Raw genomic sequence first — 17,181 nt, 5'->3', positions numbered from 1 at the left:
GGTGACCTTTAATAAATTATTAATAACACAAAAACAATAAAAGATAGAACATAAATTTTAGCAGCACAAAACAGCACAAACGTAGCACTAACCAACGAGACCAGTTTTGTGTCATTTGGGTGTTGTGGGTGGTTGAGTGACCTTTGGTGACCTTAACGATAAAAGATAGAAAGAAAATTTAAACAGCACAAACGCAGCACTAAAGAAACACACTTGAGTTGTTATTTGTGCTGATTGTACGGGTGGACAAAGTGAGTGGGGTTTGAAAAAACAAATAAACTGTTATAACTTAAAAACCATAACAGCACAAATAAAATTGTTAGCAGCACAAACCAGCACAAATGTAGCGCTAACCAACAAGACCAGTTTTGCGTCATTTTGGCATTGTAGGGGGGCTGTTTGACCTTTGGTGACCTTTAATAAATTATTAATAACGCAAAAACGATAAAAGATAGAAAGGAAATTTAAACAGCACAAAACAGCACAAACATAGCACTAAAGAAACACACTTGAGTTTTTATTTGTGCTGATTGTAAGGTGGGCAAAGTGAGTGGGGTTTGAAAAAATAAATAAACTGTTATAACTTTAAAACCATAACAGCACAAATAAAAAAAATTGCAGCACAAAACAGCACAAACGTAGCACTAACCAACGAGACCAGTTTCGTGTCATTTTGGGGTTGTAGGGGGGCTGTGTGACCTTTGGTGACCTTTAATAAATCATTAATAACGCAAAAACGATAAAAGATAGAACAGAAATAATAGCAGCACAAAACAGCACAAACGTAGCACTAACCAACGAGACCAGTTTTGTGTCATTTTGAGGTTGTAGGGGGGCTGTGTGACCTTTGGTGACCTTTAATAAATCATTAATAACGCAAAAACGATAAAAGATAGAACGGAAATAATAGCAGCACAAAACAGCACAAACGTAGCACTAACCAATGAGACCAGTTTCGTGTCATTTGGGCGTTGTAGGGGGGCTGTGTGACCTTTGGTGACCTTTAATAAGTCATTAATAACGCAAAAACGATAAAAGATAGAACGGAAATATTAGCAGCACAAAACAGCACAAACGTAGCACTAACCAACGAGACCAGTTTTGTGTCATTTGGGGTTGTAGGGGGGCCGTGTGATGTCATAGTCTGGAAAAAACAATTGCTAATATCTTCAAAATAAAAGCAGCACAAACGTAAATTTTTGCGGCACAAAACAGCACAAACGTAGCACTAAAGAAACACACTTGAGTTTTTATTTGTGCTGATTGTAGGGGGGCCAGCTTCGCTGAGCTCTATGTCGGCTGTCATTACTTTCTAATATTTACTTGCATTGGGGAAAAAAGCAATAAAACAAGGATCATGCATAGTATTTATGGGTTTGTATTATGTTATATTAGAATTAAATTAATCTGCTTTACTTTGAGTGGGCAGGAGTTTATCAGTAAAACAGCAAGACTAGTATGGGTTAAAGTGGTTGTGGAAGTTAAGCAAAAGTGATATGAATGACAGAATGTGTGTGCGTTGGCCCTTTCCCTTGACAAAGTCCTGCTGGATGAAAGGCATTGGGAGGATGTTGTGCACATAAGCTACATGTTCACCTACACTGCAAATGGGATATAAACACAGATTGGATGTTTCTGCTGGCAGGTGAGAAATGCTGAAGTGGTGATTGATTTTAGCATCTCCCACTGGCAGTGTTTAATACATACTGTAGATGGATCTGTTAGAGGGGAGAATAATGCTTTTGATGTGTAAGGAGACTATGGGGGTTATTTATTAAAGGCAAATACACTTTGCACTAAAAGTGTACATGGAAGTGCAGTCGCTGTAAATCTGAGGGGTAGATCTGAAATGACGGGAAGCTCTGCTGATTTTATCATCAATCATGTCCAAGTTAAAATGCTGTTTTTTATTGGGGAAAAGGGATAGTGGGATAGTGGAGAGGAGAGTGAAAGAAGTGGTCATTGTGGTCATTGTGGTATACAATGACCAGGCCCTCCGGCCAGGAACAAAAAAATTCCTCCGGTCCTAGCCAAAAGGCCTGACCCAGGAGGCAGGTGCTAGAAAAAAAAAAGCGTGTATCTGGTGCAGTGACCGTGATATCTTTAAATCAAAGTGACCCTCACTCACAGTGATTCTCAGATATCCCTGGACTGCCACTCCAAGGCCACATTGACCATAGGCTTTTCATTCCAAATCCAACCAGCCAGTGCAGCCCTCCACCCCTGCCAGCTAGAGAACCCTTCAAGGTTATCTTAGGGAGAACTGTCGCTCAGGTAGCAGCCTCCACCAATACTAGCCCTTTCAGACCCTCTGTCAACCCGGCAGATTTGCATGGTCCTACCCCGACCCATCACAGGGCAGTACCAGCTCCTCCTACCGGATCGCTGACAGGGATAGCACTTACACCAGCCAGCCAGACTAGAACTCTGCAAAAATACCAGACCAAGTGCAGCCACCCATTCTCACCAGGAGCACCCTTCCAGATGGCTCAGACGCAACCACAGTCCCTGCTAAAACCATCCTTCCAGGTGCAATGACATCATTGGATTGCATCCACCCTCCCAACAAGGATGCTTCAGCGCTCCTCTGACAACTGATAAGAACAGATACTACACTTGATCTTAGCCAAAAGGCAGAGAATCAGCACAGCCGGAGTGCAATGCCTGAGCCTCGCCCTGAGAAAACCACCTTCATGATCATGGTGTCTCCCCTGTCAAGAAAGTATTCATGTCTGTATTTCTCCACAGAAATATTTAGTAAAAGGCAAAAGATTTATTCATTCTAAAGAGAAACCAGAGTATGACATTAGCCAGCAAAAAATTCACCAAAACTCATGTTTGCTCCTCTCCACAGAGATCTTTTGTAAAAAGCAAAAGACTTATTCATTCTAATGAGAAACCAGAGTATAACCCGGCAGAACACAGATGCTATTCAACTCATGGTGACTCCAAGACACCCAAATTTGCATGTGTGCGCAGTTACATGGGGGCGGGAATCAGCAGGCACACAAAACAATCAGCTTCATAAGAACAATATAAGGCACATGGCCATTGAATTGGTGGCAAATATATGCGAAGGTGGATCAAGATCATCAAATCGTTTTCTAGGCCACGTTTACCACCAACACCATTAACGCCGTCTGCGTGCCTTTCCAAATCAAAGGATCTCAAACTATTTTTCACCAAGGAGGACCAGCATTAGCCAGCCATAAAAAAAATTCACCGAAACTCATGGTTGTTCCTCTCCACTAAAATCTTTAGTAATAGGCAAAAGATTTATTCACTCTAATGAGAAACCAGTGTATAACCCGACAGAACACAGATGCTGTTCAACTCATGGTGACTCCAAGACACCCTAATTTGCATGTCTGTGCAGCTGCATGGGGGCGGGAATCAACAGGGATGCGTAACAACCGGCTTCATCAGAACACTATAAGACGCACGGCCCAGCAGAACACAGATGCTGTTCAACTCATGGTGACTCCAAGACAACCTAATTTGCATGTCTGTGCAGCTGCATGGTGGCGGGAATCAGCAGGCATGCGTAAGAATCGGCTTCATCAGAACAATATAAGACGCCCGATCCGGCAGACCACAGATGCTGTTCAACTCATGGCAACTCCAAGACACCCTAATTTGCGTGTCTGTGCAGCTGCATGGGGGCGGGAATCAGCAGGCATGCGTAACAATCGGCTTCATCAGAACAATATAGGACACACGGCCCAGCAGAACACAGATGCTGTTCAACTCATGGTGACTCCAAGACAACCTAATTTGCATGTCTGTGCAGCTGTATGGGGGCGAAAATCAGCAGGCATGCGTAACAATCGGCTTCATCAGAACAACATAAGACGCACGACCCGGCAGACCACAGATGCTGTTTAGGTCATGGTGACTCCAAGACACCCTAATTTGCATGTCTGTGCAGCTGCATGGGGGCAGGAATCAGCAGGCATGCGTGACAAAAGGCTTCATCAGGACAATATAAAAAGCATGGCCATGGAATTGGGGGCAAATATATGCGCAGATAGAACAAGACCATCAAATCATTTTCTAGGCCGTGTTGACCACCAACAACATTAACGCCGTTTATGTGCCTTTCCAAATCAAAGGATCTCAAACTATTATTCACCAAGGAGGCCCAGCATTAGCCAACCATAAAAAAAATCACCAAAACTCATGGTTGTTTCTCTCCACAGAAATCTTTAGCAATAGGCAAAAGATTTATTCATTCTAATGAGAAACCAGAGTATAACCCGGCAGAACACAGATGCTGTTCAACTCATGGTGACTCCAAGACACCCTAATTTGCATGTCTGTGCAGCTGCATGGGGGCAGGAATCAGCAGGCATGCGTAACAATCGGCTTCATCAGAACAATATAAGACGCACGGCCCGGCAGAACAAAGATGCTGTTCAACTCATGGTGACTACAAGACACCCTAATTTGCATGTCTGTGCAGCTGCATGGGGGCGGGAATCAGCAGGCATGCGTAACAAACGGCTTCTTCAGAACAATATAAGATGCACGGCCATGGAATTGGGGGCAAATATATGCGTAGGTAGAACAAAACCATCAAATCGTTTTCTAGGCCGTGTTGACCACCACCACCAACAACAACAACATTAACACCGTCTGCGTGCCTTTCCAAATCAAAGGAACTCAAACTATTTTTCACCAAGGAGGTGACATGCAAATTAGGGTGTCTTGGAGTCACCATGAGTTGAACAGCATCTTTGTTCTGCCGGGCTGTGCGTCTGATATTGTTCTGATGAAGCTGATTGTTACGCGTGCCTGCTGATTCATGCCACCATGCAGCTGCACAGACATGCAAATTAGGGTGTCTTGGATTCACCATGAGTTGAACAGCATCTGTGTTCTGTCGGGTTATACTCTGGTTTCTCATTAGAATGAATACATCTTTTGCCTTTTACTAAAGATTTCAGTGGAGAGAAACTACTATGAGTTTTGGTGAATTTTTTGATGGCTGGCTAATATCGGGCCTCTCTGGTGAAAAATAGTTTGAGTTCCTTTGATTTGGAAAGGCACGCAGATGGCGTTAATGTTAATGTTGTTGTTGTTGGTGGTGGTGGTCAACACAGCCTAGAAAACGATTTGATGGTTTTGTTCTACCTATGCATATATTTGCCCCAAATTCCATGGCCGTGCATCTTATATTGTTCTCATGAAGCCGTTTGTTACGCATGCCTGCTGATTCCCGCCCCCATGCAGCTGCACAGACATGCAAATTAGGGTGTCTTGGAGTCACCATGAGTTTAACAGCATCTTTGTTCTGCCGGGCTGTGCGTCTTATATTGGTCTGATGAAGCCGATTGTTACGCATGCCTGCTGAATCCCGCCCCCATGCAGCTGCTCAGACATGCAAATTAGGGTGTCTTGGAGTCACCATGAGCTGAACAGCATCTTTGTTCTGCCAGGCTGTGCGTCTTATATTGTTCTGATGAAGCTGATTGTTACGCGTGCCTGCTGATTCACGCCACCATGCAGCTGCTCAGACATGCAAATTAGGGTGTCTTGGAGTCACCATGAATTGAACAGCATCTTTGTTCTGCCGGACAGTGCGTCTTATATTGTTCTGATGAAGCCGATTGTTACGCATGCCTGCTGATTCACGCCACCATGCAGCTGCACAGACATGCAAATTAGGGTGTCTTGGAGTCACCATGAGTTGAACAGCATCTGTGTTCTGCCGGGTTATACTCTGGTTTCTCATTAGAATGAATACATCTTTTGCCTTTTACTAAAGATTTCTGTGGAGAGGAGCAACTATGAGTTTTGGTGAATTTTTTGATGGCTGGCTAATGTCGGGCCTCCTTGGTGAAAAATAATTTGAGTTCCTTTGATTTGGAAAGGCACGCAGACGGCGTTAATGTTGTTGTTTGTTGGTGGTGGTGGTCAACACGGCCTAGAAAACGATTTGATGGTTTTGTTCTACCTACGCATATATTTGCCCCCAATTCCATGGCCGTGCATCTTATATTGTTCTGATGAAGCCGTTTGTTATGCATGCCTGCTGATTCCAGCCCCCATGCAGCTGCACAGACATGCAAATTAGGGTGTCTTGGAGTCACCATGAGTTGAACAGCATCTTTGTTCTGCCGGGCTGTGCGTCTTATAATGTTCTGATGAAGCCGATTGTTATGCATGCCTGCTGATTCCTGCCCCCATGCAGCTGCACAGACATGCAAATTAGGGTGTCTTGGAGTCACCATGAGTTGAACAGAATCTTTGTTCTGCCAGGCTGTGCGTCTTATATTGTTCTGATGAAGCTGATTTTTACGCATGCCTGCTGATTCCCGCCCCCATGCAGCTTCTCAGACATGCAAATTAGGGTGTCTTGGAGTCACCATGAATTGAACAGCATCTTTGTTCTGCCAGGCCGTGCGTCTTATATTGTTCTGATGAAGCCGATTGTTACACATGCCTGCTGATTCCCGCCCCCATGCAGCTGCACAGACATGCAAATTAGGGTGTCTTGGAGTCACCATGAGTTGAATAGCATCTATGTTCTGCCGGGTTATACTCTGGTTTCTCATTAGAATGAATAAATCTTTTGCCTTTTACTAAAAATTTCTGTGTAGAGGAACAATTATGAGTTTTGGTGAATTTTTTGATGGCTGGCTAATGTTGGGCCTCCTTGGTGAAAAATCGTTTGAGTTCCTTTGATTTAGAAAGGCACGCAGATGGCGTTAATGTTGGTGGTGGTGGTCAACACGGCCAAGAAAACGATTTGATGGTTTTGTTCTACCTACGCATATATTTGCCCCCAATTCCATGGCCGTGCATCTTATATTGTTCTGATGAAGCCGTTTGTTACGTATGCCTGCTGATTCCCGCCCCCATGCAGCTGCACAGACATGCAAATTAGGGTGTCTTGGAGTCACCATGAGTTGAACAACATCTTTGTTCTGCCGGGCCGTGCGTCTGATATTGTTCTGATGAAGCTGATTGTTACGCATGCCTGCTGAATCATGCCACCATGCAGCTGCACAGACATGCAAATTAGGGTGTCTTGGAGTCACCATGAGTTGAACAGCATCTGTGTTCTGCCGGGCCGTGCGTCTTATATTGTTCTGATGAAGCTGATTGTTACTTGTGCCTGCTGAATCACGCCACCATGCAGTTTCACAGACATGAAAATTATGGTGTCTTGGAGTCACCATGAGTTGAACAGCATCTGTGTTCTGCCGGGCCGTGCGTCTTATATTGTTCTGATGAAGCCGATTGTTACGCATGCCTGCTGATTCCCGCCTCCATGCAGCTGCACAGACATGCAAATTAGGGTGTCTTGGAGTCACCATGAGTTGAACAGCATCTTTGTTCTGCCGGGCCGTGCGTCTTATATTGTTCTGAAGAAGCCGATTGTTACGTATGCCTGCTTTAGGATTACAAAGATGGATCTAGTCGTGCACCCACACAAATATTTTTATGTATGTATTATGTTGTATGTATATGTTAAAGTATATGTCTTTTATGTAAGAAGAATCTATGAATTATATATGAGATGTTGATTTTTTAAAAGTTTTGTAAAGATTTTTTCTATGAGAAAAGAATAAAAACAATTTAAATAAAAATAAATCTTTAGTAAAAGGCAAAAGATTTATTCATTCTAATGAGAAACCAGAGTATAACCCGGCAGAACACAGATGCTGTTCAACTCATGGTGACTCCAAGACACCCTAATTTGCATGTCTGTGCAGCTGCATGGGGGCGGGAATCAGCAGGCATGCGTAACAATCGGCTTCATCAGAACAATATAAGACGCACGGCCCGGCAGAACAAAGATGCTGTTCAACTCATGGTGACTCCAAGACACCCTAATTTGCATGTCTGTGCAGCTGCATGGGGGCGGGAATCAGCAGGCATGCGTAACAAACGGCTTCATCAGAACAATATAAGACGCACGGCCATGGAATTGGGGGCAAATATATGCGTAGGTAGAACAAGACCATTAAATCGTTTTCTAGGCCGTGTTGACAACCACCACCAACAACAACAACCTTAACGCTGTCTGCGTGCCTTTCCAAATCAAAGGAACTCAAACTATTTTTTCACCAAGGAGGCCTGACATTAGCCAGCCATCAAAAAATTCACCTAAACTCATTTATTTCTTGAAAAGCCTATGGCGTGTGAACACACCCAAAAACTCCACCCGGTGAGGAAAAAATGTGCACACACATAAAGAGTGTTCACAAAAACGTGCAGACGGGTGCAACGTCAAGTGCTCCTCCTGTGAAGAGGGACCCAAACCCTGATCCCCCGGGGTGTTAGGCTCCAGACGGGGACTGAGGTACTGTGGTCCGAGCAACCGAATCCGACACGGACCCAACTTCCTCAGAGGGACTGCCAAAACAGAACCCTCCCAGTACTAGGTGGGGCTCCCCCGAAGGGAGACCCCATGAGAGCAAGTGAACTAAGCCAGAATGCCATGTCCACCTACTCCCAAGACGTTCAGGGCTGGGAGTAGCGTGCACAAACAAAAATAAGACAAAAACGTGACAAACATAGGCTTAAATAAAAGAAAGTGGGGGAAAGGGATAGTGAAGAGGAGAGTGAAAAGAAGTGGTCATTGTGATCAACAATGACCAGGCCCTCCGGCCAGGAATAAAAAATTCCTCAGGTCCTAGCCAAAAGGCCCGGCCCAGGAGGCAGGTACTAAAAAAAGTGTGTATCTGGTGCAGTGACCGTGGTATCTTAAATCAATGTGTCCCTCACACACAGTGATCTTCAGATACCCCTGGACTGCCACTCCAGGGACACATGCACCATAGGCTTTTCGTTCCATATCCGACCCCCCGACCGGCCAGTGCAGCCCTCCACCCCTGAGAGCTAGAGAGCCCTTCAAGGTTTTCTTAGGGAGAACTGCCGCTCAGGTAGCAGCCTCCACCAATACTAGCCCTTCCAGGCGCTCCGTCAACCCGGCAGATTTGCATGGTTTTACCCCGTCTTACCACAGGGCATTACCAGCTCCTCCAACCGGATCGCTGACAGAGATAGCACTTACACCAGCCAGCCAGAAGGCCAGACGAGAACTCGGCAAAAAGACCAAGACCAAGCGCAGCACCCATCCTCACCAGGAGCACCCTTCCAGATGGCTCAGACACAACCATGGGTCGGCCCCCAGTATCTGTCGGGCAGCACGGCGTAGTCCCTGCTGAAACCATCCTTCCAGGTGCAATGACATCATTGGATTGCATCCACCCTACCCATGTAGAACGAGCTTCAGCGCTCCGCTGACAACTCATAAGGACAGATATCACACCTAGTCCCAGCCAAAAGGCAGAGAAGCGACAGGGAAGACACCACAATCAGCACGGCCGGAGTGCAAATGGCGAGCCTCGCCCTGGGAGAACCACCTTCATGATCATGGTGTCTCCCCTGCCAGGTAAGTAAAATGTATACAATGGGATTCACTCTCATAATACACTTTTTTAGACCTTTCAAAAGGTCAAATGCGTTCGGTGAGTGATTCTAGACACCTGTGTGAAGGCTCATTGAGTGGAGTGCATTTATTCACTGTGGAGTTTATTATTGAAGATCAAGAAGAAAAAAAAAGACTAGATTCTGAACATTTCATGCATTGTCTGCAGAGTCAGCACATTGACACTCCATTGCTGGATGTGCCCACATTAACTCATCACATTTTTCATTATTTATTCTCTCTTTCCTCTCATTAACACCTGTTTCCTTGTCAACACACAGTATGCACTTTTTGAGGCATCATAGGTGCAGTCACATAAACTTCATACACCTCCCATTTTTTAGTTGTTGCTTTTCCACCTTGATTTTCAGCACTTTGGTTGTCACTCATTGATTTTATTTTACTTCATTTATTCACAGCAATACATTCGTATCCTGGGTATGTATACCTCCAACCCTGAGGCTGTGCTGTGGCTATCCGGTCCATTGCTGGGTCCCATGGCCCCCCACCTGTCAGGTTACCATCTCCCTGGTAAGGGCTCCAGTGCCCAGGGCATGTGTCCCTTCTGCCCCAGCCAGGGACTAAGGAAAAAAAGACTAGATGATGCTTAATGTTCTGCAGATAGAAAATGAGACAGGCTTCATCTGACAAGCTGCAACTTCTAATGCACACTCTGAGATGATCACAGTGTATAATAGAATCAAAATAAGCAATTTTAGTTCAGGCGAGGAGCTTTAAAACTGTGCAAGACTGAAGGAAAGGCTGGAGTTTAGATTTAACTATAGTCATATAAGTTTTTGGTAGTACAAGAAAACATGTTCATGTGTACAGTTCCTATGTACTTATATAACTGATGGTCTACAAGTTTAACACGCCCACACTTGAAGTCCCACCACTGCGCCAAAAGAAAAAAATGGAAATTTTGTTGAAGCTTCCACTTTAAAAAAATCTAACTGAATACTGTATTTACCCTCTACCTAAAAGTAAATAGTGGCGCTGATGTCAAAGTACTGTAAGTAATAACAATCAATACTATAGAATAACACCCAGTGACAGTGATAGTCATTGTATCACCAGTTACAAAAAAATTAAGTCTGTCATTTAAATGTATTTTTGTATTAATCCAAATCTTCCACTATACCGCATGTGAAGGTGCTTCTGCTCCCCTTAAGAAATGCACTAACCGACTTGCAGATGCTTCGCACTCTCATGCTTGGCACACAAACTTTTACCCTCAAATGGTTAAAACATCCCAACAATATCCAACCGTGCATGGGGTATAAAATGCTCTCCACATGAAAATAAAATAAGTGCTCCAATAGTGTGATATTGATATATTTTAATGAATAAAAACGAATCTCCAAATATTGCATTCACATAGTTCCAAGTAAATGAAGCATAAAAAATCCTCTGCTAATAGCAAGTGATGGTATACTGTGGACACAGCGGACCCTCGGTGTATATCTTGTATCTCACCCACACTGACTCATCAAACTCGGATCGTCACTTCTGGTTTGAAGTCAGATGTGACAGCTGGTTGTCGTATAGCCACACACCAATGTGTTTCGTCATCATGACTTATTCATGGGATTCTTATTCATAGGATTCTAACTATGGGGGGGATGGGACTGCCTGGGTGAGGAGACCGATCGCTGTTAATACATAGTATGAACAACAGATCAGTCTTGTCTCCCCTGACAGCAAGGAGATCTGTCTGCTTACATTAACAGATCTTCGTTCTGTCTTTGTGTTGAGCGATCGAAAATAGTTTGTTTGAACCAGCTTGAAGTTCACGAAAACAATTTTATTTGGCGCACTTATGTGCATTTAAAATGTTAAATTACAAATATGAAGGTAGGGGAAACTGAATAACTCCTTTACTCGAAAGAACAAAGGTATGTCTGCAGGATCACTTGTATATATTATTTTTCATGCTGCCTACTCAGATCAACAACGAAAACCTTAAAGTGATTGTAAACAATTACCTTGTAAAACAACCCATTAAGTTTAAACTTCATATGAAAGGCAACATTTTTTTGTATAGATAAAAAATAACAAATAAAATGATAAATACCTTTTTTATAAGTGATCACATTCAATCTGTTCTCAGCTGCATAAGATCTGGGGGGAGGAGGAGCGACAGCACACTGAGCTTCCCAGTTACAGGCTGTGCAGGGAGGTGTGTCAAAACAAGTCGGATCATTGGAGTGGAGCAGGCTGAATTCCCAGCACAGCTAGAGAACTGACCATGATGTGTTCTCATGCTTATTGTGGTCAGTATTTAATATGAAAGCAGAGGGACTGCCAGTAATGCCAGGGATTTTACAGAAAGGAAGAAATACAAAGAGAACAGGATACTTTCTGATACAAGTACATGGTACAGCAGGCATAATTCAGGAATATGAAACATTGGGGTAACAAACCCTTTAACCACTTAAGGACCGCCTCCTGCACATTTATGTCGGCAGAATGGCACAGCTGGGCACTTGCACGTACAGGTACGTCCTGTGCTAGTGCCCAGCCGTGGGTCGCGGGCCCGCGACTCGGTCCGAAGCTCCGTGATCGCGGGACCCGCGGACCCGATCGCCGCTGGAGTCCCACTACCGGTCCCCAGAGCTGAAGAACGGGGAGAGCTGTGTGTAAACACAGCTTCCCCATTCTTCACTGTGGCGGCGTCATCGATCGTGTGATCCCTTTTATAGGGATACACAATCGATGACGTTACAACTACAGCCACACCCCCCTACAGTTACAAACGCATATTAGGTCATACATAACCCCTTCAGCGCCCCTTGTGGTTAACTCCCAAACTGCAATTGTCATTTTCACAGTAAACAATGCATTTTAACCACTTAAGACCCGGACCAAAATGCAGCTAAAGGACCTTGCCCCTTTTTGCGATTCGGCACTGCGTTGCTTTAACTGACAATTGCGCGGTCGTGCGACGTGGCTCCCAATCAAAATTTACGTCCTTTTTTTCCCACAAATAGAGCTTTCTTTTGGTGGTATTTGAGCACCTCTGCGGTTTTTATTTTTTGCGCTATAAACAAAAACAGAGCGACAATTTGAAAAAAATTCAATATTTTTTACTTTTTGCTATAATAAATATCCCCCAAAAATATAAAAAACATTTTTTCCCTCAGTTTAGGCCAATACGTATTCTTCTACATATTTTTGGTAAAAACATTTTATACGTATTCTTCTAAATATTTTTGGTGTCGTGACTGCGACATTATGGCGGACACTTCGGACAATTTTGACACATTTTTGGGACCATTGTCATTTTCACAGCAAAAAATGCATTTAAAATGCATTGTTTATTGTAAAAATGACAGTTGCAGTTTGGGAGTTAACCACTAGGGGGCGCTGTTGGGGTTATGTGTCCCCTGAAGTGTGTTTACAACTGTAGGGGGGTGTGGCTGTAGGAGTGACATCATCGATTGTGTCCCCCTATAACAGGGATGACACGATCGATGCAGACGCCACAGTGAAGAACGAGGAAGCCGTGTTTACACACGGCTCTCCCCGTTCTTCAACTCCGGGGACCGATCGCCGCACTCCAGCAGCGATCGGGTCTGCGGGACCCGCGGTCCCGGTCACGTAGCCCGCGACCCACGATTGGGTACTAGTACAGGACGTACCTGTACGTACATGTGCACAGCCGTGCCATTCTGCTGACGTACATATGCAGGAAGCTGTCCTTAAGTGGTTAATTGCATTTTTTGCTGTGAAAATGACAATGGTCCCAAAAATGTGTCAAAATTGTCCGAAGTGTCCGCCATAATGTCGCAGTCACGAAAAAAATCGCTGATCGCCGCCATTAGTAGTAAAAAAAATAATAATAAAAATGCAATAAAACTATGCCCTATTTTGTAAACGCTATAAATTTTGCGCAAACCAACCGATAAACGCTTATTGCGATTTTTTTTACCAAAAATAGGTAGAAGAATACGGAACGGCCTAAACTGAGGAAAAAAAAAATGTATATGTTTTTGGGGGATATTTATTATAGCAAAAAGTAAAAAATATTGAATTTTTTTCAAAATTGTCGCTCTATTTTTGTTTATAGCGCAAAAAATAAAAACCGCAGAGGTGATCAAATACCACCAAAAGAAAGGAAAAAAGAAAAAAAGGACGGCAATTTTGTTTGGGAGCCACATCGCACGACCGCGCAATCGTCTGTTAAAGCGACGCAGTGCCAAATCGCAAAACCTGGCCGGGTCCTTTAGCTGCCTAAAAGTCTGGGGTCTTAAGTGGGTAAGCTGGCCATACACTGATGGCTCAAGTGACATATTCCTCCATCCACAAAAATGTAATAATAATAATAATACAAAAAAAACAACCTTAAATATTAATACAATCTGCAGGTCTTTTTGAAATGGAAAGGAATTGTAAAAAAAAGGAAGTACCTGTTTGTATGGCATTTATGGGGCTATCTTGTTTTTAATTAATTTGTTTATAAACAAGATGGAGGTAGCCAAACAACCTTGATATACATCTTCATGGTTCCCCACTAAAGCCTTGGAAACATGATCGGATTTCCATTGGACAGAGCCGTGGAGCTTTGTCCAAAGGGCGTTGGCCATGAACTTGTTCTGCATACACACAGCAAAAATTTGTCAGCCAGCAAACATGAAACTACGTGTTTTTTCTGCTCTTTAGTGCCACCCTTTGGGCAACTTCTGCTAATGTTGTGCTATGGTTAGCATTTCTTCTGAGCATACATGTTTGTACTTTGGATTTTTTTTTCGACGGACTTGTGTACACACGATCGGATAATCCGACATCACACATTTGTTGTCGGAAAATTGTGGTGTGTATACCGCTCCTCCGCCGCTCCTGCCCATTGAAATCAATGGGACACCGCGGCTATACCGCTGGCTCTGCCGAGGCGCTTTGCAGCAGTTTTTAACCCTTTCTCGGCCGCTAGCGGGAGATAAAACCGCCCCGCTAGCGGCCAAACAGCGCAGCAAAATTAGCGGTAAAGCGCCGCTAAAAATAGCAGTGCTTTATCGCCACTTCACCTCCCGCCCCAGTGTGAAAGGGGCCTAAGTGTTTTGCTAAGAATAATTTCAGAATTAGCATCAGCTTTGCTAACAGTGATTTTATCATTTTTTTACCCTAGAAAGTTGGTTCCATAATTTTTCAGAAATCATCCAGAATCAGCAACTACAATTCACTCCGATATGTCACAATTATGAAAATCCTTGTACTTGTGCAGTGATTTTTATAGTCTCTTCTATGTATTCACAGATCTTACAGTGCTCAGTCTGCTGCTATTGTCCCTCACCTTGTGACTAGATGAAAACATTACAATGCTGAAATCTGATTACTCGGAAATAAAAGACTGAGGAAATGCTTGTACCGTATTTATCGGCGTATACCGTGCAATTTTTTCCCCTTAAAATAAGGGGAAAATCGTGAGTGCGCGATATACGCCGATACCCGCTTCCCGCACTCAGTTTGAACGCCTCCGCCGACATATACCGAGCGCAGTACACGCGGGTACATTCGGCCAGGCTCGGCTTCACTCGTGGTCACGCTCTGTGATGTTTATGCGTGAGAAGCCACTGAAGCGTGGCTGAGCGTGCCCGAGTGTACTGCGCTCGGTATATGTCGGCGGAGGTGTTCAAACTGAGCGCAGGAAGCGGGAATTCGACACGGAGACAGCGCGGAAGAAGCCGGGAGGACACCACCGAGGCCGCAGACGGACGCCGGACCGGACAAGGCCGCCAATGGACGCCGGGCAAGACACCAAAACTGTAAGTAATAAAATGTTTTTTTTTACAGGAATTTCGGGTCTACATTAGGGCCCAGATTCTCAAAGGACTTACGACGGTGCAGCGCCATGTACGCCGTCGTAAGTCCTAATCTGGCCCGTCGTATCTATGCGACTTATTCTTAGAATCAGTTACGCATAGATATCCATTAGATCCGACAGGCGTAAGTCTCTTACGCCTGTCGGATCGTAACTGCAATTTTTTTTTGCCCGCTAGGTGGCGCTTCCGTCGATTTCCGCGTTGAGTATGCAAATTAGCTAGATATGCAAATTCCCGAACGTATGCGCAGCCGACGCAGTAAAGTTACGACGTTTACGTTAGGTTTTTCCCGGCGGAATGTTGCCCCTGCTATATGGTGGCCTAAGTGCGGTGCAACAATGTTAAGCATGGCCGTCGTTCGCGCTTAGAAATTTGAAAAAATTACGTCATTTGTGTAAGTCGTCCGTGAATGGGGCTGGACGTCATTTACGTTCACATCGAAACCAATGACGTCCTTGCGACGTCATTTGGAGCAATGCACACTGGGATATTTTACGGACGGCACATGCGCAGTTCGTTCGGCGCGGGGACGCGCTTCATTTAAATGATACACGCCCCCTACCCGCCGAATTTGAATTCCGCCGGGTGATTTATGCTATGCCGCCGCAACTTTACAGGCAAGTGCTTTGTGAATAAATCACTTGCCTGAAAAACTTGCGGCGGCTTAACGTAAATCGGTTACGTTACGCCGCCGCATAGATACGCCATTCTACGAGAATCTGGCCCTAGGGGTGTGCGCTATACGACGGAGCGCGCAATACCCCGATAAATACGGTATTTGTCTGTAGCCGACTGATGACATCACTCCTCCATATATTGCCACTCAGCCTTGGCTTGGTCATTTGCTTGGAATTCAAGCACTACCTTTTTAATGATATTCTGCGCAGTTTACATTTTTGTTTTAATTACACTGTTACTGGAAATTATGACATGTCAGGAATTCCGCCTTTCAGACTTTTAAGCATTCCCCACATTTCCTTAGAGATATGATCATGATGATATACAGAATTATCATTGCTTAAAGCTGGAATTGTCCAGAGCTAACTGTGGATTCAGATATTTGGAATGTCCAGTATTACGTGTCTTTCATCCTGTACCTTTTGCCTCACCTCCACATGCAAAGAATGAGTCATATTGCACTTCACTCAGTGTACCTGGAATCTGTCCATGTTTACATAAGGACGGATTTTTAATCGCCTGCTGATGCAGCTTCATCTATCTGTTTATTTAAGGTTGGCAGATCTCCCTCAGCACGGGCTGGACTATGTAGCTGGACACACATGGAGCTTACACTGCGGTTACTTCTGATCTCTGAATGAACACCTTGCTGGCGTGACAGATTGCATGTTCCTCACCCTGTCCGGACAATGACGCTAATCACAACTCCCATCCTGCTTCCTGCCCTTCCATCTGTCAGGAGACAATTATGTTATTACCACCCTTAATTCTGCAAATATTAAGTGTCTAACATTTAATAAGAAAATGTAATATTATACCTCAAAGGGATCAATTACACATAATGTAATAGTTTGCAACTTTTGAAAGGAGTAAAAAACATTTGCTTGAGAAAGGACTAAAATATTCTTGTTGCTTGTGCTAATGGTACACTACTAATTAGTAGTGGATGGCAAAGTAAACAAATACTACACCACTATTTGTGCATGAAAACATGATTTTTACTGCATAGTTGATACCACTTTGTGGTAAAATACACTATATTACCAAAAGTATTAAAGTATTGTACACGCACATGAACTTTAATGGCATCCTAGTTCTAGTTCGTAGGGTTAAATATTGAGTTGGCCCAGCCTTTGCAGCTATAGCAGCTTCAGGAGGGAAGGCTTAGGAGTGTGTGGGAATGGGAATGTTTGACCATTCTTCCAGAAGCTCATTTGTGAGGTTAGTCACTGATGTGGACAA

The 17,181-nt window shown here is 44.0% G+C and overlaps 6 non-coding genes and 2 pseudogenes across 6 annotated transcripts; 3 read left to right on the top strand and 5 right to left on the bottom strand.

The window, feature by feature from the left end:
* Window positions 1-2,570: 2,570 nt before the first annotated feature.
* Window positions 2,571-2,726, bottom strand: LOC120933885. Its single transcript, XR_005748147.1, has one exon. It is a non-coding gene; the product is annotated as a U1 spliceosomal RNA (small nuclear RNA).
* Window positions 2,727-2,804: 78 nt separating this feature from the next.
* Window positions 2,805-2,908, bottom strand: LOC120934062 (annotated as a pseudogene).
* Window positions 2,909-3,189: 281 nt separating this feature from the next.
* Window positions 3,190-3,305, bottom strand: LOC120934038. The gene has a single exon (XR_005748195.1). It is a non-coding gene; the product is annotated as a U5 spliceosomal RNA (small nuclear RNA).
* An 833-nt stretch (window positions 3,306-4,138) lies between these two features.
* Window positions 4,139-4,253, bottom strand: LOC120934036. The gene has a single exon (XR_005748193.1). It is a non-coding gene; the product is annotated as a U5 spliceosomal RNA (small nuclear RNA).
* Window positions 4,254-4,889: 636 nt separating this feature from the next.
* LOC120934012 lies at window positions 4,890-5,005 on the top strand. Its single transcript, XR_005748172.1, has one exon. It is a non-coding gene; the product is annotated as a U5 spliceosomal RNA (small nuclear RNA).
* A 712-nt stretch (window positions 5,006-5,717) lies between these two features.
* LOC120934013 lies at window positions 5,718-5,833 on the top strand. The gene has a single exon (XR_005748173.1). It is a non-coding gene; the product is annotated as a U5 spliceosomal RNA (small nuclear RNA).
* A 707-nt stretch (window positions 5,834-6,540) lies between these two features.
* Window positions 6,541-6,656, top strand: LOC120934014. The gene has a single exon (XR_005748174.1). It is a non-coding gene; the product is annotated as a U5 spliceosomal RNA (small nuclear RNA).
* Window positions 6,657-9,237: 2,581 nt separating this feature from the next.
* Window positions 9,238-9,414, bottom strand: LOC120933870 (annotated as a pseudogene).
* Window positions 9,415-17,181: the final 7,767 nt, after the last annotated feature.

The sequence above is a fragment of the Rana temporaria genome, chromosome 3, assembly GCF_905171775.1.
Source record: "Rana temporaria chromosome 3, aRanTem1.1, whole genome shotgun sequence".
In the NCBI taxonomy this organism is placed as follows: domain Eukaryota; kingdom Metazoa; phylum Chordata; class Amphibia; order Anura; family Ranidae; genus Rana; species Rana temporaria.
This window is presented reverse-complemented; position numbering and strand designations above follow the sequence as displayed.